We start from the raw sequence: 9,051 nt of genomic DNA on the forward strand, positions 1-9,051 counted from the left end.
TCACTATCCTCTCCTAGTTGAGGTTCTTCCGTCCCACGAGTGATTTCTACTTCCTGGGACTCCTCACCTCCCTCACTTATGACCATCGCCTGCTGCCTAGGTTGTGATTTTCCCTTCATAGAAATGCTACAGTATTCTCTGGCAGCGAGCTGATCGCCTCTAATTGTGCATATCCCCAAAGCTGAGGGGAATTTCACTGCCAAGTTTTGAATCGATGTTATGGCTTCAAATGCCATCAGCGCGGGTCTGCCCAAAATTACATTGTATGTGGCCAGACAATCGATTACTACGTACTTGAGTATTTTGGAGACACAGCATGACTCTTCTCCCAATGTCACTACTAGTCTGATTGTCCCTATGGCTATTGTTCCCTCACCCGAAAACCCGTACACAGTCATTGAGGTCGCCTTCAAATCGGATACGGACAGTCCCATTTTTTCCAGGGTGGACCTAATAAGTAAATTTACGGAGCTTCTGTTATCCACCAGTCTTCTACGCACCCTTCGGTTGGTGAGCTGCACGGTTACCACCAGCGGATCATTATGTGGGAATTGGACGTTGCTAGCATCCTCTTCCGTGAAAATGATTGGTTGTTTTTCTAATCGCTGTTGTTTAGATAATCGTTGCTCCAGGATGAACTCCACTCCATTATGAGCTTCAACTCATTAATGTACCTCTTTGGGTCACGCTACTCGTGCCTGCCAAATGAGATCCTCCCGCAATAGTGGTTATATCTCCCCTACTATTGGAGGAGGATCGACCTGATTCGCCTAAGCTTCAGATTGGCCTGTCGGAGCTTCTGAGACAGACTGAGAGAACTGCCCGGCGAGCTGATTGGGAACTACCCGATTTCGGGTGTATTGGGCCAACGGTCCAGCTCGGATGAGTCTCAATTTCATCCTTCAGCTGCTGAAAATCATCAGTGTTATGACCGATGTCATTATGGAATCGGAAGAATTTTGAAGGATCTCTCTTCGCCCTCTGGTTTCTTAAAGTTTCTGGCTTCTTCCATGGGAGGCAATTAGAATTAGACAGAAAGATACGCTCTCGGGTATCCGCTAGGCCGATATATGTAGTGTAGGTAGGCTTGAACTTCTCCACAGACTTGTTTTTCTTTGTCCCGCTCTGGTCGCCTTCACCATTCCCCTTCCTTTTATTGTTCCCCCATTGGTTATTCTGGGTAACAGCTTGAGTCGTAGCTACAACAACTGTTATTGCTCTAACGGGTTGGACAAGGGTCTGGCAAGTTCCTGCGATAGAAGCTCATGCCTCCTCCAGGTTTACCCATTCCTGAGATTGCGCCAAGAACTTATCTATGCTTTTAACTCATTTTCTTTGGAGTTCTTGCCACAGGTCACCCCCGACGAGGATTCCCATTCTCATTGCCATGAGCTTGGAGCTATCATCAGCGTCCCTAGCTCGTGCAACAACATTGGAAAATATACTCAAATATTCCTTCAGTGTCTTGCCAGGTTGCTGCTTTAGGTTGGTCAGTGAATCGACCTCAACTCAAGCTGCCTGTGAAGCTCGAAATGTTTTTTGAAATCAGAGGAAAAAAATTTCCACAGGCTTATGGAATGCCTCTTGTATTGTTTAAACCACTGCCTGGCAGGCCCGACCAGAGTTGCAAGGAACAAGCTACATCTTAAATCGAGCCCGAAATTGTGGGCCAACATCATGGTGTTAAACATTTCGAGCTGATCAGAAGGATCTCCATCTCCATCAAACTTCAACATGTGCGCCATCCTAAAACCTATAGGATATGTTGTCGCTGCAATGTTTGGAGCAAAAGGTTCGAGCTCCTCATCTGAGCCGCAATCGTCCTTTTCCTTCCTAGATAAGATTCTTTTCATTTGCTCTTCCATTAGAGCCAATCTCTCAAGGGTTTGGTCCCCAGTCCCTAGGTGTAACGCCCTACTACCTTAGAGTCGTTACTAAGTGAGTTTAAAATGTGCATTTAACTTGCTAATCAAGAATTTAGGTCAAAAGTGTAACTAAACTGTAATAAAATCATATAGTTTGAAAATGTAGTCATTCATTGAAAATTATAAAGTGTTTAACATTTGGGATCCCAAAATACTGTTTATAAATATTTACAGCTCAAAATATGATTAAAGTCGACTACACGACAAAATAAGGTTTAGTACAAAACATCTCCCAAAAATACCCCTGGCCGTGGCAGCCAGGCAAGCCAAACATGTACGCTCTGCTTCACGCTCTCCGTACTCATGGTTGGTCGACTTTCCCCTTGCCCTTTCCTGCACCATAGAGCACCCGTGAGCCGAAGCCCAGCAAGAAAACTCACATAAACAGATAACATACTCATATTTTTCACTTATCACATAATCAAACCGCCAACAGGTTAAACACATACGGCCATGCCGTCCCAGGTGCTTTACCAGGCCCTGGGTTCACAGTCTACACCGTGAGGATATCCCAGGTATCCTTTAGGGTTTCACCCTAGCAACTCGCACTCTGCGTGCTAAACACTGCTCCCAGCCCCTTGTCATTCTCGGCCTTCGCCGTTCCCGACTCTTGCCGTTCATTCACATATTTGCACTCATAGCATAATCAAACAAATACTTAAACACATATTGACATAATCAATGGGGCTATTCCCTGCACACAATCACATAGGGTCGTGCCCTGCAACACAACTATGGGGCCTCACCTTACTCTATGGGTATAGCAGTTTTCTTACCTGTGTCACGAGCTTCTTGAGCACCGAAATCCTGAGCACCGCCCTCTAACCCGAGCCTCGCTGAAAACCTAGTCACAACACATACATAGCACTCTCATTACTAACCAATTCATAATCATCCCCCGGAACCAATCCTATGCTATCGGGACCTTCTGTGTCCCCGCACAAGGTAGCGAAAGCGTCCCCCGAGCCTCCTGAGCCAAAACCCTAAACAGTCAAATTTCCATTTCCTAAAATTAGCCTAGCACCGCGGCACAGCGCTATGGGGGCCGCGGCGCCCAGAGTGGTCCCCATATCCTGATTCAACCTAGCATCGCGGTACGGAAGAACAGGGCCGCGGCGCTCATACGCGAACCCAGAAAACTGGGTTTTTCCCAACATTTTTCCCGAGTCAAAACTCTTCCAAATCAAAGCCAAGGTACACCCAAGTCCCAATTCGACTTAAAACCCCAAATAAAGAGTATGGCAACTCAGAAACAACAACAACAAGCCCAAGCACACAATTATACCCAAGAATTACCTAGTGGTTTAAAACTCCACAAACTTAAACCACCTTTCAGAAACCTTAAACCACACCAGCAAATAAACTTTAGGGATACACGAAATTCTTACCTCAAACATGGATTCGACCTTGAGCTACCTCCAAGTCCAATACCAAGCTTAAATCCCTTGACTCCTAAGCTAAACCTCACAATCACTAAGCCACAATTCCAATTTGCAGCACTCAATCCAAATTCTCAAAAATATGCAAGGAGGCTCAAAATCAGAGATGAAGCCTTACCTCTGAATTAATCTTGACCTATGCTTGACTCTAGTTGCCTCAATCTCAGCCCTGAATTCCTTCCTTGATCTCAAGGAAAACTAACTCTTCTTCTCCTTCCTTCTAGCTTCTTGGTTCTCTCTAAACTTTCAACCAAGATATTCAGTTTATGCTTAAATGAAAGTAATGTATATGAATTCTCCTCAGCCAAAGTTATCCTCTTCTAATACCAAATTACCATTTTGCTCTTTCCCTTAATAAAATTCTTATACAACCTCAAGGGGAATTCCGTCATTTCACCCAAATCCTGCTAAATCCTCAAGTATTCCTATAAATCCACATTTAATCCTGACATACCAAATTATTAATAAGCTACTAACCATTACTCAATAATTCCCGTACTTAAGTTATAATATTCCCAAAATACCCATGGGCTCCTCCCGAGCCGGGTATTTGACCCCGTTGTGACCTTCTAGCTAAACCACTCTCTAGGATTGTCTTGGATCGTGCATCACAATTATATCACCACTCACACGTGGTCTCAATCACAATATATACAAATATTACATTTATGCCCTCAGCGGGCTAAAATTACAAATATACCCCTAGCAACCAAATGGGGCCCACATGCATATTTAATTCACCTAAACATGCATTTCTAATCACATATTTATCAGATTCACATATATTAACAAAATAAACCAATTATTTCCCTCCAGGCATGCTAATCAAGACCCTAAGCCTTATTAGAAAATTTGGGACGCTACACTAGGTTAGCTGGGGGTTGTTCAACAGCTCTCATCCTATTATATGCATTTGACGGGTTATTATCCCTCCAAGCTCGAGCTTGGTTATGTGGGACATTCCCATCATCGCGTACTATGGACGGACCTCCCTCATGTCGAGTATAGCTAATATCCTCATCCCGAGCTGGATACCTTATCTGTGAGTTCAGATGATCGTGCAGGTCAGGCTGTGGATCATATCGAGGACTTTGTGCTGAACTCAATTGATTTCTCAAGTCATTCTCGGACCTACCTCCATGATGGCTCTCTGTCCAATAACTTCTGTTTACGAAACTTACAGCTCGCGGTTGAGATCGAGGACCTGGATTCTCAACACGCGTTCGTGGGACAGAAGTATTTGCGGACGGGGGAGGATTTCTCCTACTATCCCCACAAGCTGGAATATCTCGTTGGGGACAAGGTGGTGTTGGATGTCTTATAGGTGGCGGAAGATGCCTTATTGGCGTTCCATCAGGACGGACTAAATTAGCTCACCTTGGTCCTACTCCTATGTCCCTAGTTCTTTGTGCCTGGTGCTCCGATCGTGGCACAAAGGGATTTTTTGGAGCGTTATGCCTTCGTGAGCTTGTCCCAGCCCCTCCTCGCGAATTGTTATGTACAATTCTGGGAATCTGTGAAGAAGGCACCGTGTTTGGGGTTGCAGTCCTAACTGACCGACTGACATGCCGATGACCCATGTGATGATCAGTGGGCCGAGCATTCTGGTGATTTCTCCCTGAAGGCACAGAACTCGGAGTGGCAGTTCTGACAGATCGACTCGATTTAGGCCGGTTATTCCTGTGGGACTTGTGAGGCTCACTTTGCCTATTTCCAACATCAACGTCGATTGCAAGAGGGGGTAACCAAGCCAAGACCTCCCCAATCTATATGTTTTCTTTAGCGAGATGGCTCCTCAATTGGATGTTTTCCATCTCGACAACAGTCGGGTACCCTGGGTTAGGATTTGGCGGTAGTGACACTGAACTCCCAGTATCGTCCTGAGCCGCCGATTGTTTTCCAGAACGTTGTTGAACATCCGGGCCCCTTTCATTTGGAACAGCAGTATGATGGGCCTCCTGCCCACCAGGTTGTTCTGTCTCATTATCATGCATTGAGTGAATGACCACCATGATGAAAGTTGACTAGAACTTGTGAAGCACTAATTTACTCTCAATGAGAACACCAAACTGTTGACGCGATTTTTCGCCAATAGTATATTAAGAAATAAAATGGGTAGATTAGTGCTAGATTATAAACCTCAATGAAATAATAAGCACTCACTCAAAAGCACAGAACTTTTACGTGGTTCAGTGGTTAAAATCCATCTAGTCCACAAGTCAATATTATTATTGTTTTTCTCTCTATTTCTGCAGAGTTTTGATAATACAAATAATGATCTCCCTTCCCTGTCCAACATTCCTAATATTTATAGGGAAATTACATGGACAAGTTTCGGTAACTACGTAAATAAACTGCGTAATTATATATGGCATATAATTAATACAAATCATTCCCATTTACATTGGGATATGATTTGATAACAAAATAAATACGCTCCTGCTATGTTGGATAATAAATGTAGATATATGATACCGCCTAGTCATTAATGAGCGCACAAAGAATTCCCGAATCTCCTAGGATCTTTCAGTATGTGTTATATCTAGATTCTCATGAGCTCAATATCTCACCTGAGCTCATGCTTGACAACTATCTGACTCTGAGATCGGAGTAAGTTCAGAACGCCAAAAGTTGGGTCTGACCATTATGCATCTCGAGCTCGATTATTACCTTAAGTGTTGGTCAGATAATGACCTGTATACTGTGTACGAACTAGATTGAATCTCGAACTGCTCACATGGTTAATAACCAGATATTTTACTTGGTTATTTTTCCACGTATTTACCTGCTAGCTGTACCTGAGCTGAATAATTGAACTCGTGCTAAATTTAGGGTACAACAGATAGTATGAAATTCTTTGATTTAAAAGCACTGTAAACTCTAAACTGAATCACAAGTTAGCTTAAACTTTCCATTGCGGGGTGACACCCATTGGACTCAGTGGGGACTAGTTCTTGAAGAGGTTTTAAAATCCATATGAAATAAAGCTGGTATTTTGACAATGATGATACCATTTTCGTTGAGGCTCATTCTTAATTTTACAGTTCAGTGATGATAACAGATGTGTACCCCAGCCATAATTGCTTAAAGCAGACTTCAGACCTCAACTATCTAAATAAACCATTATGTAGTGTGCCCTTAAATCACCTAATTCTCTGTTGACTTTTGTCTGAAATCAATTTGATGTAATACAACTCTCATTTAGATTAAATTATTATGGGTTGTGGGTATCGTTGTTGTTAATATTAATTTGCATGGTATATTGAGTGTGTTAAGTTAAAAATTAGGTATAGGTCTTCTTGCAGCCTGAGACAGCTTTGTGGTTGGGCTGTTCAGAAAGGAGTTGAAGTTTGTAAAATAACATACTGAAGTCAAGAGTGAAGGCTTTGCTTAGCCAAGACATTCACGTATTCATTTTGTGGGTTCAGATTACTTTTCTATTAAATAAGAACAGTGTGGATTGAGTTCGACAATACAGAACTTATAATCACTATTTTTTTTAATCAAAATAGACTGCAAATTAAATTTAACCAATTTTTTATAAAAAAATGTAGATGCATATTCGAACACTAATATTAATTTTCTGAATTACTAAAACAGTAAAAATAAAACTAAAAAATTAAAGGGAAAAAAAACTAATTTTTTAATTTTACACATTATTGTCTTGCTAATAAATTTTAACAAATTTTATAAAATTCAAGTTGGACTATGTATGTGAACTAATAAAAGCAGAAGACATCACAAAATAGCAGAATAAGACCTAAAGACTTGACACGTTTTCGGTGGCCTGGGACTAGGAGACTTAAAAAGAAAAGATATTCTAATATATTCGCAACTTGCACCCTCATAGCAACTCTATCCCACATCGATTAGCTTTTGAAGTAAAGGATTGTAGTTATATTCAAGCATTAGTCCTGACCACAGAGACCTCACTTGAACAGGATTTGTTCTATGGGCTCGTGCCTCTGTGTCCGTGGGTTCAAACGAGACAGGAAACCCGGTGGTTGAATCATGACTGTGTGATCAGAGCGTGATTAACGGCTTGATGATTTTACCGTGGCTGTAGAGGATCATTCTCAGCTGATCTTTCGCTGGCCGGGATGCTCACACAGGTGTCTCCCTAAAAACTGTGTTTTAGTGTTTTTTGTTTTTAAAAGCTAAAAACAGTTTTTTGAAAACAAAGGTGTTTGGCGTTGTTTTCAAAAAACAGTTTTTAAAAACAAAGTTATAAAAAACAGAGAACATCAAAAAGTTGTTTTATGTTGTTCTCAAAACTTTTTTGTCTATCTTTTTTTATCGCATCACTTTTTTAATTATTATTATCTAAAATCATTTATTGTCACATCATTTTCTCTGTCATTAGTTTCTCTCTCTTCACTTTCTCTCACATCACTTTCTCTCATCATTTTCTCTACTCACTTCTCTCTCTCCACTTTCTTTCTCATCACATTCTCTCTCATTTTTTCTTGGATCAATTTCTCTCTTCTCAATTTCTATTTCTTCAAATTTTCTCTCCTTACTTTCTCACTTTTTATTTTTCATCATTTTTTTTCAAATTATTTTGTCTCATTATTAATTACAAATTTTTAAAATATTTTTCTCTTTGTAAATATATTTGTTAATTTTTTATTTAAAATTTTAAAAAAATAAAACTAAAAAATTGTTTTTAGAAAACATTAACCAAACACCTCTTGTTTTTTGTAAACTACAAAAACAGTTTTCTGTTCTCATTTCTGAGAACACAACTTTGAAAACAAAAAACTAAAAACAATGCCAAACAGGCTCTCGTCTATCTGCTGTGTGCCTTTTCTCGTCTAAGATTCCCGAGTACTCATTTTCTCTGGTGATTTTACTGCATTTTCTGGGAAACAAGATGAGACAACATGTTGTGTAGTGAACAATAGACCGTCAAGCGGGGATAGCTCAGTTGGGAGAGCGTCAGACTGAAGATCTGAAGGTCGCGTGTTCGATCCACGCTCACCGCATTTATTCTTTTAAATTTTTAATCACAAATATAGTTTGGAAACTTTAATCACAAGAAGAAAAAAATATGTATTAATTTTGAAAAAAAAAATGTAAATAACCATATAACACTCTTTAATTTATATTATATTCGTAATTTTTACTTAATTTTATGATAATTATATTGATACATATGAAACTAAAATCAATAATACAAAAATTATTATAAATTCAAAAATCATAAAAGTTGTAATACTAGAAAAATAACATTAGTTTGAAAATACAAAAATTAAGAAAAAGATAAAAACAAAACCCAAAATTTCTAATTGGACATTTGCCTTTTGTTTTTTTAATATTAAATGTAATCTTTATTTTTTTCATAATAAACATTATTTAGTTTTGATTAGTATTTTTAGTCAGCTGAAAAATATATATTATTGAAAATAATATGATCATTAATTGTCATACCCAAAATTTGACACTTTCACATGGCGGCCCGCAAAGAGAAGACGTGTCCAAACAAAGTGTCGAGACGCAACAGTCACCACCAATCACTATGAGAAGTGGACATCGCCACTTCCCCAATACTCAAGAAGAGATAGGGCTCGCTAGTACCATCCTACTTCTCCCATCGCGTGAAGCCAAATGATCCCCAAAGGCCACACCAACTTCAATCGTAAGAAGAAAATGGCCGTAGTCAATAACCCTAACCAGACGCACAAGTC

At 40.0% G+C, this 9,051-nt stretch overlaps 1 non-coding gene and 1 pseudogene across 1 annotated transcript; both read left to right on the top strand.

The window, feature by feature from the left end:
* Window positions 1-7,287: 7,287 nt before the first annotated feature.
* LOC133787817 (small nucleolar RNA U3) lies at window positions 7,288-7,486 on the top strand (annotated as a pseudogene).
* A 790-nt stretch (window positions 7,487-8,276) lies between these two features.
* Window positions 8,277-8,349, top strand: TRNAF-GAA (transfer RNA phenylalanine (anticodon GAA)). Its single transcript has one exon. It is a non-coding gene; the product is annotated as a tRNA-Phe (tRNA).
* The last annotated feature ends 702 nt before the right edge of the window (window positions 8,350-9,051 follow it).

The sequence above is a fragment of the Humulus lupulus genome, chromosome 6, assembly GCF_963169125.1.
Source record: "Humulus lupulus chromosome 6, drHumLupu1.1, whole genome shotgun sequence".
Taxonomy (NCBI): domain Eukaryota; kingdom Viridiplantae; phylum Streptophyta; class Magnoliopsida; order Rosales; family Cannabaceae; genus Humulus; species Humulus lupulus.